This window comes from Hyperolius riggenbachi, chromosome 4 (genome assembly GCF_040937935.1).
Source record: "Hyperolius riggenbachi isolate aHypRig1 chromosome 4, aHypRig1.pri, whole genome shotgun sequence".
Taxonomy (NCBI): domain Eukaryota; kingdom Metazoa; phylum Chordata; class Amphibia; order Anura; family Hyperoliidae; genus Hyperolius; species Hyperolius riggenbachi.
Window position 1 is genome coordinate 8,261,878 of NC_090649.1, and position 19,499 is coordinate 8,281,376.

A 19,499-nucleotide genomic window follows, 5' to 3' on the forward strand; every position below is an offset into this window, starting at 1 on the left:
GTACATGCTAGGCGAGTTTCAGCATGTAGCGTTGGTGGTATAGTGGTGAGCATAGCTGCCTTCCAAGCAGTTGACCCGGGTTCGATTCCCGGCCAACGCATGTGAGCTTGCTTTTGGCACCCTACAATTCCATGGAAGACAAGACCAAGACAAGATCTCTGAACAGTTAGGACATCCTGCACCTGCTCAGTCTCTGGAGAGGTTCCATTCCGGTGCAGCAGACTCTACGCCAGCTTAAAGTTCTTTCTAAATGGTCAACACTTAATGCAGACACTCTATAATGTTCTAAACAAATAGCTAGCAAGGCACTAAGGCGAGCCTGTCCTTGGGTGGGCTTGAACTGCCTTTCTTTGGCTTGACAGCCGTCGCCAGGCTTTGGGTTCGATCCCCGGCTAATACTTTACTGCTGCTTCTGGGGTACAGAAAACTTCATTTGGTCACAGACACTGCCAGGGATGTCTGTTGTATCACTAAGACATGAACTTGATGCTGCTCACCCTTTTCATGAACGTGAATGAGATTCCAACGTGTCTCAAATGAATCTACATGGCTATCTGGGGTTCTCTTCGGACAACTGCTGAACACAAAAGGAAAGGCCGTCCCTGGGTGGGCTTGAACCACCAACCTTTCGGTTAACAGCCGAACACGCTAACCGATTGCGCCACAGAGACTGTGCCTGCAGTTGTTGCTAAATGATTTTATGGGGATGTATGTGTGTCTTGTGGAGTGAGGAAGTAAGTCTGCTCCAAGAAGTTTAACGCCACTTTTTCCCACAATGAAGCATTCACTGTATGGCAGCAGAGTGGCGCAGCGGAAGCGTGCTGGGCCCATAACCCAGAGGTCGATGGATCGAAACCATCCTCTGCTAGGTGTACGTTGGTTTTTATACCTTGCTTACCATATGGGCCAATTGTCGGCCATAGCCCCTTAAGAGAAAGTGTCATTAGGGCCTTGCTGTAACATAGATAGTAGTGTAACTATTTCAACTAATGTACCCTTCTTAAACTTGAAGGTTGAATACAAACAGAAGCAGAGTGGTGCAGCGGAAGCGTGCTGGGCCCATAACCCAGAGGTCGATGGATCGAAACCATCCTCTGCTAGGCATGAATTCATTTTTGCACCTTGCTTTATCGCATGGGCAAAACGGTTTCCATTGCCCTGTAAGAGAAAGTGTAATAAGGGCCCTGCTGTAACGTACATATTAGGGTAGCTAAGACTACTCCTGGGCCGTTCTTGTAGTTGAAGAGATGGGTGAACTGTGACACCGCACTTAAAAAAAAAAAAAAAAACAGCAAACAGAGAAGCTTCCCCATATTGGAGCATTGGATTTGGTCAAGTCTTAAGCCAATGTGTTGTAGGGCACAAGTAAGCTTTGGGTTAGCATGAATGGTTGCATGGCCACCTAGCTTTTCATCCTTCCCACCCTTGCCCTGGAATCTTCCAGACTTCAAATTGCTGTCCTTTGCTGTGTGTGTTGCACCAGCATCATCCAGGGGGGCACATGATCTTTCTGAAGTCTTGAATTGAAGTCTGTAAGCAGTATCACCATGTGTCCCACTGCTTACATCTAGCAAAGTAGGCAAATAAGCAAGCTCATTTTTCTCTTGGGTATATTGCAATGGTACATGCTAGGCGAGTTTCAGCATGTAGCGTTGGTGGTATAGTGGTGAGCATAGCTGCCTTCCAAGCAGTTGACCCGGGTTCGATTCCCGGCCAATGCATGTGAGCTTGCTTTTGGCACCCTACAATTCCATGGAAGACAAGACCAAGACAAGATCTCTGAACAGTTAGGACATCCTGCACCTGCTCAGTCTCTGGAGAGGTTCCATTCCGGTGCAGCAGACTCTACGCCAGCTTAAAGTTCTTTCTAAATGGTCAACACTTAATGCAGACACTCTATAATGTTCTAAACAAATAGCTAGCAAGGCACTAAGGCGAGCCTGTCCTTGGGTGGGCTTGAACTGCCTTTCTTTGGCTTGACAGCCGTCGCCAGGCTTTGGGTTCGATCCCCGGCTAATACTTTACTGCTGCTTCTGGGGTACAGAAAACTTCATTTGGTCACAGACACTGCCAGGGATGTCTGTTGTATCACTAAGACATGAACTTGATGCTGCTCACCCTTTTCATGAACGTGAATGAGATTCCAACGTGTCTCAAATGAATCTACATGGCTATCTGGGGTTCTCTTCGGACAACTGTTGAACACAAAAGGAAAGGCCGTCCCTGGGTGGGCTTGAACCACCAACCTTTCGGTTAACAGCCAAACGCGCTAACCGATTGCGCCACAGAGACTGTGCCTGCAGTTGTTGCTAAATGATTTTATGGGGATGTATGTGTGTCTTGTGGAGTGAGGAAGTAAGTCTGCTCCAAGAAGTTTAACGCCACTTTTTCCCACAATGAAGCATTCACTGTATGGCAGCAGAGTGGCGCAGCGGAAGCGTGCTGGGCCCATAACCCAGAGGTCGATGGATCGAAACCATCCTCTGCTAGGTGTACGTTGGTTTTTATACCTTGCTTACCATATGGGCCAATTGTCGGCCATAGCCCCTTAAGAGAAAGTGTCATTAGGGCCTTGCTGTAACATAGATAGTAGTGTAACTATTTCAACTAATGTACCCTTCTTAAACTTGAAGGTTGAATACAAACAGAAGCAGAGTGGCGCAGCGGAAGCGTGCTGGGCCCATAACCCAGAGGTCGATGGATCGAAACCATCCTCTGCTAGGCATGAATTCATTTTTGCACCTTGCTTTATCGCATGGGCAAAACGGTTTCCATTGCCCTGTAAGAGAAAGTGTAATAAGGGCCCTGCTGTAACGTACATATTAGGGTAGCTAAGACTACTCCTGGGCCGTTCTTGTAGTTGAAGAGATGGGTGAACTGTGACACCGCACTTAAAAAAAAAAAAAACAAAAAAAAACAGAGAAGCTTCCCCATATTGGAGCATTGGATTTGGTCAAGTCTTAAGCCAATGTGTTGTAGGGCACAAGTAAGCTTTGGGTTAGCATGAATGGTTGCATGGCCACCTAGCTTTTCATCCTTCCCACCCTTGCCCTGGAATCTTCCAGACTTCAAATTGCTGTCCTTTGCTGTGTGTGTTGCACCAGCATCATCCAGGGGGGCACATGATCTTTCTGAAGTCTTGAATTGAAGTCTGTAAGCAGTATCACCATGTGTCCCACTGCTTACATCTAGCAAAGTAGGCAAATAAGCAAGCTCATTTTTCTCTTGGGTATATTGCAATGGTACATGCTAGGCGAGTTTCAGCATGTAGCGTTGGTGGTATAGTGGTGAGCATAGCTGCCTTCCAAGCAGTTGACCCGGGTTCGATTCCCGGCCAACGCATGTGAGCTTGCTTTTGGCACCCTACAATTCCATGGAAGACAAGACCAAGACAAGATCTCTGAACAGTTAGGACATCCTGCACCTGCTCAGTCTCTGGAGAGGTTCCATTCCGGTGCAGCAGACTCTACGCCAGCTTAAAGTTCTTTCTAAATGGTCAACACTTAATGCAGACACTCTATAATGTTCTAAACAAATAGCTAGCAAGGCACTAAGGCGAGCCTGTCCTTGGGTGGGCTTGAACTGCCTTTCTTTGGCTTGACAGCCGTCGCCAGGCTTTGGGTTCGATCCCCGGCTAATACTTTACTGCTGCTTCTGGGGTACAGAAAACTTCATTTGGTCACAGACACTGCCAGGGATGTCTGTTGTATCACTAAGACATGAACTTGATGCTGCTCACCCTTTTCATGAACGTGAATGAGATTCCAACGTGTCTCAAATGAATCTACATGGCTATCTGGGGTTCTCTTCGGACAACTGCTGAACACAAAAGGAAAGGCCGTCCCTGGGTGGGCTTGAACCACCAACCTTTCGGTTAACAGCCGAACGCGCTAACCGATTGCGCCACAGAGACTGTGCCTGCAGTTGTTGCTAAATGATTTTATGGGGATGTATGTGTGTCTTGTGGAGTGAGGAAGTAAGTCTGCTCCAAGAAGTTTAACGCCACTTTTTCCCACAATGAAGCATTCACTGTATGGCAGCAGAGTGGCGCAGCGGAAGCGTGCTGGGCCCATAACCCAGAGGTCGATGGATCGAAACCATCCTCTGCTAGGTGTACGTTGGTTTTTATACCTTGCTTACCATATGGGCCAATTGTCGGCCATAGCCCCTTAAGAGAAAGTGTCATTAGGGCCTTGCTGTAACATAGATAGTAGTGTAACTATTTCAACTAATGTACCCTTCTTAAACTTGAAGGTTGAATACAAACAGAAGCAGAGTGGCGCAGCGGAAGCGTGCTGGGCCCATAACCCAGAGGTCGATGGATCGAAACCATCCTCTGCTAGGCATGAATTCATTTTTGCACCTTGCTTTATCGCATGGGCAAAACGGTTTCCATTGCCCTGTAAGAGAAAGTGTAATAAGGGCCCTGCTGTAACGTACATATTAGGGTAGCTAAGACTACTCCTGGGCCGTTCTTGTAGTTGAAGAGATGGGTGAACTGTGACACCGCACTTAAAAAAAAAAAAAAAAAAAAAAAAACAGCAAACAGAGAAGCTTCCCCATATTGGAGCATTGGATTTGGTCAAGTCTTAAGCCAATGTGTTGTAGGGCACAAGTAAGCTTTGGGTTAGCATGAATGGTTGCATGGCCACCTAGCTTTTCATCCTTCCCACCCTTGCCCTGGAATCTTCCAGACTTCAAATTGCTGTCCTTTGCTGTGTGTGTTGCACCAGCATCATCCAGGGGGGCACATGATCTTTCTGAAGTCTTGAATTGAAGTCTGTAAGCAGTATCACCATGTGTCCCACTGCTTACATCTAGCAAAGTAGGCAAATAAGCAAGCTCATTTTTCTCTTGGGTATATTGCAATGGTACATGCTAGGCGAGTTTCAGCATGTAGCGTTGGTGGTATAGTGGTGAGCATAGCTGCCTTCCAAGCAGTTGACCCGGGTTCGATTCCCGGCCAATGCATGTGAGCTTGCTTTTGGCACCCTACAATTCCATGGAAGACAAGACCAAGACAAGATCTCTGAACAGTTAGGACATCCTGCACCTGCTCAGTCTCTGGAGAGGTTCCATTCCGGTGCAGCAGACTCTACGCCAGCTTAAAGTTCTTTCTAAATGGTCAACACTTAATGCAGACACTCTATAATGTTCTAAACAAATAGCTAGCAAGGCACTAAGGCGAGCCTGTCCTTGGGTGGGCTTGAACTGCCTTTCTTTGGCTTGACAGCCGTCGCCAGGCTTTGGGTTCGATCCCCGGCTAATACTTTACTGCTGCTTCTGGGGTACAGAAAACTTCATTTGGTCACAGACACTGCCAGGGATGTCTGTTGTATCACTAAGACATGAACTTGATGCTGCTCACCCTTTTCATGAACGTAAATGAGATTCCAACGTGTCTCAAATGAATCTACATGGCTATCTGGGGTTCTCTTCGGACAACTGCTGAACACAAAAGGAAAGGCCGTCCCTGGGTGGGCTTGAACCACCAACCTTTCGGTTAACAGCCGAACGCGCTAACCGATTGCGCCACAGAGACTGTGCCTGCAGTTGTTGCTAAATGATTTTATGGGGATGTATGTGTGTCTTGTGGAGTGAGGAAGTAAGTCTGCTCCAAGAAGTTTAACGCCACTTTTTCCCACAATGAAGCATTCACTGTATGGCAGCAGAGTGGCGCAGCGGAAGCGTGCTGGGCCCATAACCCAGAGGTCGATGGATCGAAACCATCCTCTGCTAGGTGTACGTTGGTTTTTATACCTTGCTTACCATATGGGCCAATTGTCGGCCATAGCCCCTTAAGAGAAAGTGTCATTAGGGCCTTGCTGTAACATAGATAGTAGTGTAACTATTTCAACTAATGTACCCTTCTTAAACTTGAAGGTTGAATACAAACAGAAGCAGAGTGGCGCAGCGGAAGCGTGCTGGGCCCATAACCCAGAGGTCGATGGATCGAAACCATCCTCTGCTAGGCATGAATTCATTTTTGCACCTTGCTTTATCGCATGGGCAAAACGGTTTCCATTGCCCTGTAAGAGAAAGTGTAATAAGGGCCCTGCTGTAACGTACATATTAGGGTAGCTAAGACTACTCCTGGGCCGTTCTTGTAGTTGAAGAGATGGGTGAACTGTGACACCGCACTTAAAAAAAAAAAAAAAAAAAAAAAAAAAACAGCAAACAGAGAAGCTTCCCCATATTGGAGCATTGGATTTGGTCAAGTCTTAAGCCAATGTGTTGTAGGGCACAAGTAAGCTTTGGGTTAGCATGAATGGTTGCATGGCCACCTAGCTTTTCATCCTTCCCACCCTTGCCCTGGAATCTTCCAGACTTCAAATTGCTGTCCTTTGCTGTGTGTGTTGCACCAGCATCATCCAGGGGGGCACATGATCTTTCTGAAGTCTTGAATTGAAGTCTGTAAGCAGTATCACCATGTGTCCCACTGCTTACATCTAGCAAAGTAGGCAAATAAGCAAGCTCATTTTTCTCTTGGGTATATTGCAATGGTACATGCTAGGCGAGTTTCAGCATGTAGCGTTGGTGGTATAGTGGTGAGCATAGCTGCCTTCCAAGCAGCTGACCCGGGTTCGATTCCTGGCCAACGCATGTGAGCTTGCTTTTGGCACCCTACAATTCCATGGAAGACAAGACCAAGACAAGATCTCTGAACAGTTAGGACATCCTGCACCTGCTCAGTCTCTGGAGAGGTTCCATTCCGGTGCAGCAGACTCTACGCCAGCTTAAAGTTCTTTCTAAATGGTCAACACTTAATGCAGACACTCTATAATGTTCTAAACAAATAGCTAGCAAGGCACTAAGGCGAGCCTGTCCTTGGGTGGGCTTGAACTGCCTTTCTTTGGCTTGACAGCCGTCGCCAGGCTTTGGGTTCGATCCCCGGCTAATACTTTACTGCTGCTTCTGGGGTACAGAAAACTTCATTTGGTCACAGACACTGCCAGGGATGTCTGTTGTATCACTAAGACATGAACTTGATGCTGCTCACCCTTTTCATGAACGTGAATGAGATTCCAACGTGTCTCAAATGAATCTACATGGCTATCTGGGGTTCTCTTCGGACAACTGCTGAACACAAAAGGAAAGGCCGTCCCTGGGTGGGCTTGAACCACCAACCTTTCGGTTAACAGCCGAACGCGCTAACCGATTGCGCCACAGAGACTGTGCCTGCAGTTGTTGCTAAATGATTTTATGGGGATGTATGTGTGTCTTGTGGAGTGAGGAAGTAAGTCTGCTCCAAGAAGTTTAACGCCACTTTTTCCCACAATGAAGCATTCACTGTATGGCAGCAGAGTGGCGCAGCGGAAGCGTGCTGGGCCCATAACCCAGAGGTCGATGGATCGAAACCATCCTCTGCTAGGTGTACGTTGGTTTTTATACCTTGCTTACCATATGGGCCAATTGTCGGCCATAGCCCCTTAAGAGAAAGTGTCATTAGGGCCTTGCTGTAACATAGATAGTAGTGTAACTATTTCAACTAATGTACCCTTCTTAAACTTGAAGGTTGAATACAAACAGAAGCAGAGTGGCGCAGCGGAAGCGTGCTGGGCCCATAACCCAGAGGTCGATGGATCGAAACCATCCTCTGCTAGGCATGAATTCATTTTTGCACCTTGCTTTATCGCATGGGCAAAACGGTTTCCATTGCCCTGTAAGAGAAAGTGTAATAAGGGCCCTGCTGTAACGTACATATTAGGGTAGCTAAGACTACTCCTGGGCCGTTCTTGTAGTTGAAGAGATGGGTGAACTGTGACACCGCACTTAAAAAAAAAAAAAAAAAAAAAAAAAAACAGCAAACAGAGAAGCTTCCCCATATTGGAGCATTGGATTTGGTCAAGTCTTAAGCCAATGTGTTGTAGGGCACAAGTAAGCTTTGGGTTAGCATGAATGGTTGCATGGCCACCTAGCTTTTCATCCTTCCCACCCTTGCCCTGGAATCTTCCAGACTTCAAATTGCTGTCCTTTGCTGTGTGTGTTGCACCAGCATCATCCAGGGGGGCACATGATCTTTCTGAAGTCTTGAATTGAAGTCTGTAAGCAGTATCACCATGTGTCCCACTGCTTACATCTAGCAAAGTAGGCAAATAAGCAAGCTCATTTTTCTCTTGGGTATATTGCAATGGTACATGCTAGGCGAGTTTCAGCATGTAGCGTTGGTGGTATAGTGGTGAGCATAGCTGCCTTCCAAGCAGTTGACCCGGGTTCGATTCCCGGCCAATGCATGTGAGCTTGCTTTTGGCACCCTACAATTCCATGGAAGACAAGACCAAGACAAGATCTCTGAACAGTTAGGACATCCTGCACCTGCTCAGTCTCTGGAGAGGTTCCATTCCGGTGCAGCAGACTCTACGCCAGCTTAAAGTTCTTTCTAAATGGTCAACACTTAATGCAGACACTCTATAATGTTCTAAACAAATAGCTAGCAAGGCACTAAGGCGAGCCTGTCCTTGGGTGGGCTTGAACTGCCTTTCTTTGGCTTGACAGCCGTCGCCAGGCTTTGGGTTCGATCCCCGGCTAATACTTTACTGCTGCTTCTGGGGTACAGAAAACTTCATTTGGTCACAGACACTGCCAGGGATGTCTGTTGTATCACTAAGACATGAACTTGATGCTGCTCACCCTTTTCATGAACGTGAATGAGATTCCAACGTGTCTCAAATGAATCTACATGGCTATCTGGGGTTCTCTTCGGACAACTGTTGAACACAAAAGGAAAGGCCGTCCCTGGGTGGGCTTGAACCACCAACCTTTCGGTTAACAGCCGAACGCGCTAACCGATTGCGCCACAGAGACTGTGCCTGCAGTTGTTGCTAAATGATTTTATGGGGATGTATGTGTGTCTTGTGGAGTGAGGAAGTAAGTCTGCTCCAAGAAGTTTAACGCCACTTTTTCCCACAATGAAGCATTCACTGTATGGCAGCAGAGTGGCGCAGCGGAAGCGTGCTGGGCCCATAACCCAGAGGTCGATGGATCGAAACCATCCTCTGCTAGGTGTACGTTGGTTTTTATACCTTGCTTACCATATGGGCCAATTGTCGGCCATAGCCCCTTAAGAGAAAGTGTCATTAGGGCCTTGCTGTAACATAGATAGTAGTGTAACTATTTCAACTAATGTACCCTTCTTAAACTTGAAGGTTGAATACAAACAGAAGCAGAGTGGCGCAGCGGAAGCGTGCTGGGCCCATAACCCAGAGGTCGATGGATCGAAACCATCCTCTGCTAGGCATGAATTCATTTTTGCACCTTGCTTTATCGCATGGGCAAAACGGTTTCCATTGCCCTGTAAGAGAAAGTGTAATAAGGGCCCTGCTGTAACGTACATATTAGGGTAGCTAAGACTACTCCTGGGCCGTTCTTGTAGTTGAAGAGATGGGTGAACTGTGACACCGCACTTAAAAAAAAAAAAAAAAAAAAAAAAAAAAACAGCAAACAGAGAAGCTTCCCCATATTGGAGCATTGGATTTGGTCAAGTCTTAAGCCAATGTGTTGTAGGGCACAAGTAAGCTTTGGGTTAGCATGAATGGTTGCATGGCCACCTAGCTTTTCATCCTTCCCACCCTTGCCCTGGAATCTTCCAGACTTCAAATTGCTGTCCTTTGCTGTGTGTGTTGCACCAGCATCATCCAGGGGGGCACATGATCTTTCTGAAGTCTTGAATTGAAGTCTGTAAGCAGTATCACCATGTGTCCCACTGCTTACATCTAGCAAAGTAGGCAAATAAGCAAGCTCATTTTTCTCTTGGGTATATTGCAATGGTACATGCTAGGCGAGTTTCAGCATGTAGCGTTGGTGGTATAGTGGTGAGCATAGCTGCCTTCCAAGCAGTTGACCCGGGTTCGATTCCCGGCCAACGCATGTGAGCTTGCTTTTGGCACCCTACAATTCCATGGAAGACAAGACCAAGACAAGATCTCTGAACAGTTAGGACATCCTGCACCTGCTCAGTCTCTGGAGAGGTTCCATTCCGGTGCAGCAGACTCTACGCCAGCTTAAAGTTCTTTCTAAATGGTCAACACTTAATGCAGACACTCTATAATGTTCTAAACAAATAGCTAGCAAGGCACTAAGGCGAGCCTGTCCTTGGGTGGGCTTGAACTGCCTTTCTTTGGCTTGACAGCCGTCGCCAGGCTTTGGGTTCGATCCCCGGCTAATACTTTACTGCTGCTTCTGGGGTACAGAAAACTTCATTTGGTCACAGACACTGCCAGGGATGTCTGTTGTATCACTAAGACATGAACTTGATGCTGCTCACCCTTTTCATGAACGTGAATGAGATTCCAACGTGTCTCAAATGAATCTACATGGCTATCTGGGGTTCTCTTCGGACAACTGCTGAACACAAAAGGAAAGGCCGTCCCTGGGTGGGCTTGAACCACCAACCTTTCGGTTAACAGCCAAACGCGCTAACCGATTGCGCCACAGAGACTGTGCCTGCAGTTGTTGCTAAATGATTTTATGGGGATGTATGTGTGTCTTGTGGAGTGAGGAAGTAAGTCTGCTCCAAGAAGTTTAACGCCACTTTTTCCCACAATGAAGCATTCACTGTATGGCAGCAGAGTGGCGCAGCGGAAGCGTGCTGGGCCCATAACCCAGAGGTCGATGGATCGAAACCATCCTCTGCTAGGTGTACGTTGGTTTTTATACCTTGCTTACCATATGGGCCAATTGTCGGCCATAGCCCCTTAAGAGAAAGTGTCATTAGGGCCTTGCTGTAACATAGATAGTAGTGTAACTATTTCAACTAATGTACCCTTCTTAAACTTGAAGGTTGAACACAAACAGAAGCAGAGTGGCGCAGCGGAAGCGTGCTGGGCCCATAACCCAGAGGTCGATGGATTGAAACCATCCTCTGCTAGGCATGAATTCATTTTTGCACCTTGCTTTATCGCATGGGCAAAACGGTTTCCATTGCCCTGTAAGAGAAAGTGTAATAAGGGCCCTGCTGTAACGTACATATTAGGGTAGCTAAGACTACTCCTGGGCCGTTCTTGTAGTTGAAGAGATGGGTGAACTGTGACACCGCACTTAAAAAAAAAAAAAAAAAAAAAAAAACAGCAAACAGAGAAGCTTCCCCATATTGGAGCATTGGATTTGGTCAAGTCTTAAGCCAATGTGTTGTAGGGCACAAGTAAGCTTTGGGTTAGCATGAATGGTTGCATGGCCACCTAGCTTTTCATCCTTCCCACCCTTGCCCTGGAATCTTCCAGACTTCAAATTGCTGTCCTTTGCTGTGTGTGTTGCACCAGCATCATCCAGGGGGGCACATGATCTTTCTGAAGTCTTGAATTGAAGTCTGTAAGCAGTATCACCATGTGTCCCACTGCTTACATCTAGCAAAGTAGGCAAATAAGCAAGCTCATTTTTCTCTTGGGTATATTGCAATGGTACATGCTAGGCGAGTTTCAGCATGTAGCGTTGGTGGTATAGTGGTGAGCATAGCTGCCTTCCAAGCAGTTGACCCGGGTTCGATTCCCGGCCAATGCATGTGAGCTTGCTTTTGGCACCCTACAATTCCATGGAAGACAAGACCAAGACAAGATCTCTGAACAGTTAGGACATCCTGCACCTGCTCAGTCTCTGGAGAGGTTCCATTCCGGTGCAGCAGACTCTACGCCAGCTTAAAGTTCTTTCTAAATGGTCAACACTTAATGCAGACACTCTATAATGTTCTAAACAAATAGCTAGCAAGGCACTAAGGCGAGCCTGTCCTTGGGTGGGCTTGAACTGCCTTTCTTTGGCTTGACAGCCGTCGCCAGGCTTTGGGTTCGATCCCCGGCTAATACTTTACTGCTGCTTCTGGGGTACAGAAAACTTCATTTGGTCACAGACACTGCCAGGGATGTCTGTTGTATCACTAAGACATGAACTTGATGCTGCTCACCCTTTTCATGAACGTGAATGAGATTCCAACGTGTCTCAAATGAATCTACATGGCTATCTGGGGTTCTCTTCGGACAACTGTTGAACACAAAAGGAAAGGCCGTCCCTGGGTGGGCTTGAACCACCAACCTTTCGGTTAACAGCCGAACGCGCTAACCGATTGCGCCACAGAGACTGTGCCTGCAGTTGTTGCTAAATGATTTTATGGGGATGTATGTGTGTCTTGTGGAGTGAGGAAGTAAGTCTGCTCCAAGAAGTTTAACGCCACTTTTTCCCACAATGAAGCATTCACTGTATGGCAGCAGAGTGGCGCAGCGGAAGCGTGCTGGGCCCATAACCCAGAGGTCGATGGATCGAAACCATCCTCTGCTAGGTGTACGTTGGTTTTTATACCTTGCTTACCATATGGGCCAATTGTCGGCCATAGCCCCTTAAGAGAAAGTGTCATTAGGGCCTTGCTGTAACATAGATAGTAGTGTAACTATTTCAACTAATGTACCCTTCTTAAACTTGAAGGTTGAATACAAACAGAAGCAGAGTGGCGCAGCGGAAGCGTGCTGGGCCCATAACCCAGAGGTCGATGGATCGAAACCATCCTCTGCTAGGCATGAATTCATTTTTGCACCTTGCTTTATCGCATGGGCAAAACGGTTTCCATTGCCCTGTAAGAGAAAGTGTAATAAGGGCCCTGCTGTAACGTACATATTAGGGTAGCTAAGACTACTCCTGGGCCGTTCTTGTAGTTGAAGAGATGGGTGAACTGTGACACCGCACTTAAAAAAAAAAAAAAAAAAAAAAAAACAGCAAACAGAGAAGCTTCCCCATATTGGAGCATTGGATTTGGTCAAGTCTTAAGCCAATGTGTTGTAGGGCACAAGTAAGCTTTGGGTTAGCATGAATGGTTGCATGGCCACCTAGCTTTTCTTCCTTCCCACCCTTGCCCTGGAATCTTCCAGACTTCAAATTGCTGTCCTTTGCTGTGTGTGTTGCACCAGCATCATCCAGGGGGGCACATGATCTTTCTGAAGTCTTGAATTGAAGTCTGTAAGCAGTATCACCATGTGTCCCACTGCTTACATCTAGCAAAGTAGGCAAATAAGCAAGCTCATTTTTCTCTTGGGTGTATTGCAATGGTACATGCTAGGCGAGTTTCAGCATGTAGCGTTGGTGGTATAGTGGTGAGCATAGCTGCCTTCCAAGCAGTTGACCCGGGTTCGATTCCCGGCCAACGCATGTGAGCTTGCTTTTGGCACCCTACAATTCCATGGAAGACAAGACCAAGACAAGATCTCTGAACAGTTAGGACATCCTGCACCTGCTCAGTCTCTGGAGAGGTTCCATTCCGGTGCAGCAGACTCTACGCCAGCTTAAAGTTCTTTCTAAATGGTCAACACTTAATGCAGACACTCTATAATGTTCTAAACAAATAGCTAGCAAGGCACTAAGGCGAGCCTGTCCTTGGGTGGGCTTGAACTGCCTTTCTTTGGCTTGACAGCCGTCGCCAGGCTTTGGGTTCGATCCCCGGCTAATACTTTACTGCTGCTTCTGGGGTACAGAAAACTTCATTTGGTCACAGACACTGCCAGGGATGTCTGTTGTATCACTAAGACATGAACTTGATGCTGCTCACCCTTTTCATGAACGTGAATGAGATTCCAACGTGTCTCAAATGAATCTACATGGCTATCTGGGGTTCTCTTCGGACAACTGTTGAACACAAAAGGAAAGGCCGTCCCTGGGTGGGCTTGAACCACCAACCTTTCGGTTAACAGCCGAACGCGCTAACCGATTGCGCCACAGAGACTGTGCCTGCAGTTGTTGCTAAATGATTTTATGGGGATGTATGTGTGTCTTGTGGAGTGAGGAAGTAAGTCTGCTCCAAGAAGTTTAACGCCACTTTTTCCCACAATGAAGCATTCACTGTATGGCAGCAGAGTGGCGCAGCGGAAGCGTGCTGGGCCCATAACCCAGAGGTCGATGGATCGAAACCATCCTCTGCTAGGTGTACGTTGGTTTTTATACCTTGCTTACCATATGGGCCAATTGTCGGCCATAGCCCCTTAAGAGAAAGTGTCATTAGGGCCTTGCTGTAACATAGATAGTAGTGTAACTATTTCAACTAATGTACCCTTCTTAAACTTGAAGGTTGAATACAAACAGAAGCAGAGTGGCGCAGCGGAAGCGTGCTGGCCCATAACCCAGAGGTCGATGGATCGAAACCATCCTCTGCTAGGCATGAATTCATTTTTGCACCTTGCTTTATCGCATGGGCAAAACGGTTTCCATTGCCCTGTAAGAGAAAGTGTAATAAGGGCCCTGCTGTAACGTACATATTAGGGTAGCTAAGACTACTCCTGGGCCGTTCTTGTAGTTGAAGAGATGGGTGAACTGTGACACCGCACTTAAAAAAAAAAAAAAAAAAAAAAAAACAGCAAACAGAGAAGCTTCCCCATATTGGAGCATTGGATTTGGTCAAGTCTTAAGCCAATGTGTTGTAGGGCACAAGTAAGCTTTGGGTTAGCATGAATGGTTGCATGGCCACCTAGCTTTTCTTCCTTCCCACCCTTGCCCTGGAATCTTCCAGACTTCAAATTGCTGTCCTTTGCTGTGTGTGTTGCTCCAGCATCATCCAGGGGGGCACATGATCTTTCTGAAGTCTTGAATTGAAGTCTGTAAGCAGTATCACCATGTGTCCCACTGCTTACATCTAGCAAAGTAGGCAAATAAGCAAGCTCATTTTTCTCTTGGGTGTATTGCAATGGTACATGCTAGGCGAGTTTCAGCATGTAGCGTTGGTGGTATAGTGGTGAGCATAGCTGCCTTCCAAGCAGTTGACCCGGGTTCGATTCCCGGCCAACGCATGTGAGCTTGCTTTTGGCACCCTACAATTCCATGGAAGACAAGACCAAGACAAGATCTCTGAACAGTTAGGACATCCTGCACCTGCTCAGTCTCTGGAGAGGTTCCATTCCGGTGCAGCAGACTCTACGCCAGCTTAAAGTTCTTTCTAAATGGTCAACACTTAATGCAGACACTCTATAATGTTCTAAACAAATAGCTAGCAAGGCACTAAGGCGAGCCTGTCCTTGGGTGGGCTTGAACTGCCTTTCTTTGGCTTGACAGCCGTCGCCAGGCTTTGGGTTCGATCCCCGGCTAATACTTTACTGCTGCTTCTGGGGTACAGAAAACTTCATTTGGTCACAGACACTGCCAGGGATGTCTGTTGTATCACTAAGACATGAACTTGATGCTGCTCACCCTTTTCATGAACGTGAATGAGATTCCAACGTGTCTCAAATGAATCTACATGGCTATCTGGGGTTCTCTTCGGACAACTGTTGAACACAAAAGGAAAGGCCGTCCCTGGGTGGGCTTGAACCACCAACCTTTCGGTTAACAGCCGAACGCGCTAACCGATTGCGCCACAGAGACTGTGCCTGCAGTTGTTGCTAAATGATTTTATGGGGATGTATGTGTGTCTTGTGGAGTGAGGAAGTAAGTCTGCTCCAAGAAGTTTAACGCCACTTTTTCCCACAATGAAGCATTCACTGTATGGCAGCAGAGTGGCGCAGCGGAAGCGTGCTGGGCCCATAACCCAGAGGTCGATGGATCGAAACCATCCTCTGCTAGGTGTACGTTTGTTTTTATACCTTGCTTACCATATGGGCCAATTGTCGGCCATAGCCCCTTAAGAGAAAGTGTCATTAGGGCCTTGCTGTAACATAGATAGTAGTGTAACTATTTCAACTAATGTACCCTTCTTAAACTTGAAGGTTGAATACAAACAGAAGCAGAGTGGCGCAGCGGAAGCGTGCTGGGCCCATAACCCAGAGGTCGATGGATCGAAACCATCCTCTGCTAGGCATGAATTCATTTTTGCACCTTGCTTTATCGCATGGGCAAAACGGTTTCCATTGCCCTGTAAGAGAAAGTGTAATAAGGGCCCTGCTGTAACGTACATATTAGGGTAGCTAAGACTACTCCTGGGCCGTTCTTGTAGTTGAAGAGATGGGTGAACTGTGACACCGCACTTAAAAAAAAAAAAAAAAAAAAAAAACAGCAAACAGAGAAGCTTCCCCATATTGGAGCATTGGATTTGGTCAAGTCTTAAGCCAATGTGTTGTAGGGCACAAGTAAGCTTTGGGTTAGCATGAATGGTTGCATGGCCACCTAGCTTTTCATCCTTCCCACCCTTGCCCTGGAATCTTCCAGACTTCAAATTGCTGTCCTTTGCTGTGTGTGTTGCACCAGCATCATCCAGGGGGGCACATGATCTTTCTGAAGTCTTGAATTGAAGTCTGTAAGCAGTATCACCATGTGTCCCACTGCTTACATCTAGCAAAGTAGGCAAATAAGCAAGCTCATTTTTCTCTTGGGTGTATTGCAATGGTACATGCTAGGCGAGTTTCAGCATGTAGCGTTGGTGGTATAGTGGTGAGCATAGCTGCCTTCCAAGCAGTTGACCCGGGTTCGATTCCCGGCCAACGCATGTGAGCTTGCTTTTGGCACCCTACAATTCCATGGAAGACAAGACCAAGACAAGATCTCTGAACAGTTAGGACATCCTGCACCTGCTCAGTCTCTGGAGAGGTTCCATTCCGGTGCAGCAGACTCTACGCCAGCTTAAAGTTCTTTCTAAATGGTCAACACTTAATGCAGACACTCTATAATGTTCTAAACAAATAGCTAGCAAGGCACTAAGGCGAGCCTGTCCTTGGGTGGGCTTGAACTGCCTTTCTTTGGCTTGACAGCCGTCGCCAGGCTTTGGGTTCGATCCCCGGCTAATACTTTACTGCTGCTTCTGGGGTACAGAAAACTTCATTTGGTCACAGACACTGCCAGGGATGTCTGTTGTATCACTAAGACATGAACTTGATGCTGCTCACCCTTTTCATGAACGTGAATGAGATTCCAACGTGTCTCAAATGAATCTACATGGCTATCTGGGGTTCTCTTCGGACAACTGTTGAACACAAAAGGAAAGGCCGTCCCTGGGTGGGCTTGAACCACCAACCTTTCGGTTAACAGCCGAACGCGCTAACCGATTGCGCCACAGAGACTGTGCCTGCAGTTGTTGCTAAATGATTTTATGGGGATGTATGTGTGTCTTGTGGAGTGAGGAAGTAAGTCTGCTCCAAGAAGTTTAACGCCACTTTTTCCCACAATGAAGCGTTCACTGTATGGCAGCAGAGTGGCGCAGCGGAAGCGTGCTGGGCCCATAACCCAGAGGTCGATGGATCGAAACCATCCTCTGCTAGGTGTACGTTGGTTTTTATACCTTGCTTACCATATGGGCCAATTGTCGGCCATAGCCCCTTAAGAGAAAGTGTCATTAGGGCCTTGCTGTAACATAGATAGTAGTGTAACTATTTCAACTAATGTACCCTTCTTAAACTTGAAGGTTGAATACAAACAGAAGCAGAGTGCCGCAGCGGAAGCGTGCTGGGCCCATAACCCAGAGGTCGATGGATCGAAACCATCCTCTGCTAGGCATGAATTCATTTTTGCACCTTGCTTTATCGCATGGGCAAAACGGTTTCCATTGCCCTGTAAGAGAAAGTGTAATAAGGGCCCTGCTGTAACGTACATATTAGGGTAGCTAAGACTACTCCTGGGCCGTTCTTGTAGTTGAAGAGATGGGTGAACTGTGACACCGCACTTAAAAAAAAAAAAAAAAAAAAAAAAAACAGCAAACAGAGAAGCTTCCCCATATTGGAGCATTGGATTTGGTCAAGTCTTAAGCCAATGTGTTGTAGGGCACAAGTAAGCTTTGGGTTAGCATGAATGGTTGCATGGCCACCTAGCTTTTCATCCTTCCCACCCTTGCCCTGGAATCTTCCAGACTTCAAATTGCTGTCCTTTGCTGTGTGTGTTGCACCAGCATCATCCAGGGGGGCACATGATCTTTCTGAAGTCTTGAATTGAAGTCTGTAAGCAGTATCACCATGTGTCCCACTGCTTACATCTAGCAAAGTAGGCAAATAAGCAAGCTCATTTTTCTCTTGGGTGTATTGCAATGGTACATGCTAGGCGAGTTTCAGCATGTAGCGTTGGTGGTATAGTGGTGAGCATAGCTGCCTTCCAAGCAGTTGACCCGGGTTCGATTCCCGGCCAACGCATGTGAGCTTGCTTTTGGCACCCTACAATTCCATGGAAGACAAGACCAAGACAAGATCTCTGAACAGTTAGGACATCCTGCACCTGCTCAGTCTCTGGAGAGGTTCCATTCCGGTGCAGCAGACTCTACGCCAGCTTAAAGTTCTTTCTAAATGGTCAACACTTAATGCAGACACTCTATAATGTTCTAAACAAATAGCTAGCAAGGCACTAAGGCGAGCCTGTCCTTGGGTGGGCTTGAACTGCCTTTCTTTGGCTTGACAGCCGTCGCCAGGCTTTGGGTTCGATCCCCGGCTAATACTTTACTGCTGCTTCTGGGGTACAGAAAACTTCATTTGGTCACAGACACTGCCAGGGATGTCTGTTGTATCACTAAGACATGAACTTGATGCTGCTCACCCTTTTCATGAACGTGAATGAGATTCCAACGTGTCTCAAATGAATCTACATGGCTATCTGGGGTTCTCTTCGGACAACTGTTGAACACAAAAGGAAAGGCCGTCCCTGGGTGGGCTTGAACCACCAACCTTTCGGTTAACAGCCGAACGCGCTAACCGATTGCGCCACAGAGACTGTGCCTGCAGTTGTTGCTAAATGATTTTATGGGGATGTATGTGTGTCTTGTGGAGTGAGGAAGTAAGTCTGCTCCAAGAAGTTTAACGCCACTTTTTCCCACAATGAAGCATTCACTGTATGGCAGCAGAGTGGCGCAGCGGAAGCGTGCTGGGCCCATAACCCAGAGGTCGATGGATCGAAACCATCCTCTGCTAGGTGTACGGTGGTTTTTATACCTTGCTTACCATATGGGCCAATTGTCGGCCATAGCCCCTTAAGAGAAAGTGTCATTAGGGCCTTGCTGTAACATAGATAGTAGTGTAACTATTTCAACTAATGTACCCTTCTTAAACTTGAAGGTTGAATACAAACAGAAGCAGAGTGGCGCAGCGGAAGCGTGCTGGGCCCATAACCCAGAGGTCGATGGATCGAAACCATCCTCTGCTAGGCATGAATTCATTTTTGCACCTTGCTTTATCGCATGGGCAAAACGGTTTCCATTGCCCTGTAAGAGAAAGTGTAATAAGGGCCCTGCTGTAACGTACATATTAGGGTAGCTAAGACTACTCCTGGGCCGTTCTTGTAGTTGAAGAGATGGGTGAACTGTGACACCGCACTTAAAAAAAAAAAAAAAAAAACAGCAAACAGAGAAGCTTCCCCATATTGGAGCATTGGATTTGGTCAAGTCTTAAGCCAATGTGTTGTAGGGCACAAGTAAGCTTTGGGTTAGCATGAATGGTTGCATGGCCACCTAGCTTTTCTTCCTTCCCACCCTTGCCCTGGAATCTTCCAGACTTCAAATTGCTGTCCTTTGCTGTGTGTGTTGCACCAGCATCATCCAGGGGGGCACATGATCTTTCTGAAGTCTTGAATTGAAGTCTGTAAGCAGTATCACCATGTGTCCCACTGCTTACATCTAGCAAAGTAGGCAAATA

General features: G+C 46.9%; 24 non-coding genes across 24 annotated transcripts; 12 read left to right on the plus strand and 12 right to left on the minus strand.

Moving 5' to 3' along the window:
* The first annotated feature begins 28 nt into the window (after nucleotides 1-28).
* TRNAG-UCC (transfer RNA glycine (anticodon UCC)) lies at nucleotides 29-100 on the plus strand. Its single transcript has one exon. It is a non-coding gene; the product is annotated as a tRNA-Gly (tRNA).
* A 497-nt stretch (nucleotides 101-597) lies between these two features.
* On the minus strand, nucleotides 598-671 carry TRNAN-GUU (transfer RNA asparagine (anticodon GUU)). Its single transcript has one exon. It is a non-coding gene; the product is annotated as a tRNA-Asn (tRNA).
* A 978-nt stretch (nucleotides 672-1,649) lies between these two features.
* TRNAG-UCC (transfer RNA glycine (anticodon UCC)) lies at nucleotides 1,650-1,721 on the plus strand. Its single transcript has one exon. It is a non-coding gene; the product is annotated as a tRNA-Gly (tRNA).
* Nucleotides 1,722-2,218: 497 nt separating this feature from the next.
* Nucleotides 2,219-2,292, minus strand: TRNAN-GUU (transfer RNA asparagine (anticodon GUU)). The gene has a single exon. It is a non-coding gene; the product is annotated as a tRNA-Asn (tRNA).
* A 978-nt stretch (nucleotides 2,293-3,270) lies between these two features.
* TRNAG-UCC (transfer RNA glycine (anticodon UCC)) lies at nucleotides 3,271-3,342 on the plus strand. The gene has a single exon. It is a non-coding gene; the product is annotated as a tRNA-Gly (tRNA).
* A 497-nt stretch (nucleotides 3,343-3,839) lies between these two features.
* TRNAN-GUU (transfer RNA asparagine (anticodon GUU)) lies at nucleotides 3,840-3,913 on the minus strand. Its single transcript has one exon. It is a non-coding gene; the product is annotated as a tRNA-Asn (tRNA).
* A 986-nt stretch (nucleotides 3,914-4,899) lies between these two features.
* Nucleotides 4,900-4,971, plus strand: TRNAG-UCC (transfer RNA glycine (anticodon UCC)). Its single transcript has one exon. It is a non-coding gene; the product is annotated as a tRNA-Gly (tRNA).
* A 497-nt stretch (nucleotides 4,972-5,468) lies between these two features.
* On the minus strand, nucleotides 5,469-5,542 carry TRNAN-GUU (transfer RNA asparagine (anticodon GUU)). Its single transcript has one exon. It is a non-coding gene; the product is annotated as a tRNA-Asn (tRNA).
* Nucleotides 5,543-6,531: 989 nt separating this feature from the next.
* TRNAG-UCC (transfer RNA glycine (anticodon UCC)) lies at nucleotides 6,532-6,603 on the plus strand. Its single transcript has one exon. It is a non-coding gene; the product is annotated as a tRNA-Gly (tRNA).
* A 497-nt stretch (nucleotides 6,604-7,100) lies between these two features.
* Nucleotides 7,101-7,174, minus strand: TRNAN-GUU (transfer RNA asparagine (anticodon GUU)). The gene has a single exon. It is a non-coding gene; the product is annotated as a tRNA-Asn (tRNA).
* Nucleotides 7,175-8,162: 988 nt separating this feature from the next.
* On the plus strand, nucleotides 8,163-8,234 carry TRNAG-UCC (transfer RNA glycine (anticodon UCC)). The gene has a single exon. It is a non-coding gene; the product is annotated as a tRNA-Gly (tRNA).
* A 497-nt stretch (nucleotides 8,235-8,731) lies between these two features.
* Nucleotides 8,732-8,805, minus strand: TRNAN-GUU (transfer RNA asparagine (anticodon GUU)). The gene has a single exon. It is a non-coding gene; the product is annotated as a tRNA-Asn (tRNA).
* A 990-nt stretch (nucleotides 8,806-9,795) lies between these two features.
* Nucleotides 9,796-9,867, plus strand: TRNAG-UCC (transfer RNA glycine (anticodon UCC)). Its single transcript has one exon. It is a non-coding gene; the product is annotated as a tRNA-Gly (tRNA).
* Nucleotides 9,868-10,364: 497 nt separating this feature from the next.
* TRNAN-GUU (transfer RNA asparagine (anticodon GUU)) lies at nucleotides 10,365-10,438 on the minus strand. The gene has a single exon. It is a non-coding gene; the product is annotated as a tRNA-Asn (tRNA).
* Nucleotides 10,439-11,424: 986 nt separating this feature from the next.
* TRNAG-UCC (transfer RNA glycine (anticodon UCC)) lies at nucleotides 11,425-11,496 on the plus strand. Its single transcript has one exon. It is a non-coding gene; the product is annotated as a tRNA-Gly (tRNA).
* A 497-nt stretch (nucleotides 11,497-11,993) lies between these two features.
* On the minus strand, nucleotides 11,994-12,067 carry TRNAN-GUU (transfer RNA asparagine (anticodon GUU)). Its single transcript has one exon. It is a non-coding gene; the product is annotated as a tRNA-Asn (tRNA).
* A 986-nt stretch (nucleotides 12,068-13,053) lies between these two features.
* On the plus strand, nucleotides 13,054-13,125 carry TRNAG-UCC (transfer RNA glycine (anticodon UCC)). The gene has a single exon. It is a non-coding gene; the product is annotated as a tRNA-Gly (tRNA).
* A 497-nt stretch (nucleotides 13,126-13,622) lies between these two features.
* Nucleotides 13,623-13,696, minus strand: TRNAN-GUU (transfer RNA asparagine (anticodon GUU)). Its single transcript has one exon. It is a non-coding gene; the product is annotated as a tRNA-Asn (tRNA).
* A 985-nt stretch (nucleotides 13,697-14,681) lies between these two features.
* TRNAG-UCC (transfer RNA glycine (anticodon UCC)) lies at nucleotides 14,682-14,753 on the plus strand. The gene has a single exon. It is a non-coding gene; the product is annotated as a tRNA-Gly (tRNA).
* Nucleotides 14,754-15,250: 497 nt separating this feature from the next.
* Nucleotides 15,251-15,324, minus strand: TRNAN-GUU (transfer RNA asparagine (anticodon GUU)). Its single transcript has one exon. It is a non-coding gene; the product is annotated as a tRNA-Asn (tRNA).
* A 985-nt stretch (nucleotides 15,325-16,309) lies between these two features.
* TRNAG-UCC (transfer RNA glycine (anticodon UCC)) lies at nucleotides 16,310-16,381 on the plus strand. The gene has a single exon. It is a non-coding gene; the product is annotated as a tRNA-Gly (tRNA).
* A 497-nt stretch (nucleotides 16,382-16,878) lies between these two features.
* On the minus strand, nucleotides 16,879-16,952 carry TRNAN-GUU (transfer RNA asparagine (anticodon GUU)). The gene has a single exon. It is a non-coding gene; the product is annotated as a tRNA-Asn (tRNA).
* Nucleotides 16,953-17,939: 987 nt separating this feature from the next.
* TRNAG-UCC (transfer RNA glycine (anticodon UCC)) lies at nucleotides 17,940-18,011 on the plus strand. Its single transcript has one exon. It is a non-coding gene; the product is annotated as a tRNA-Gly (tRNA).
* A 497-nt stretch (nucleotides 18,012-18,508) lies between these two features.
* Nucleotides 18,509-18,582, minus strand: TRNAN-GUU (transfer RNA asparagine (anticodon GUU)). Its single transcript has one exon. It is a non-coding gene; the product is annotated as a tRNA-Asn (tRNA).
* Nucleotides 18,583-19,499: the final 917 nt, after the last annotated feature.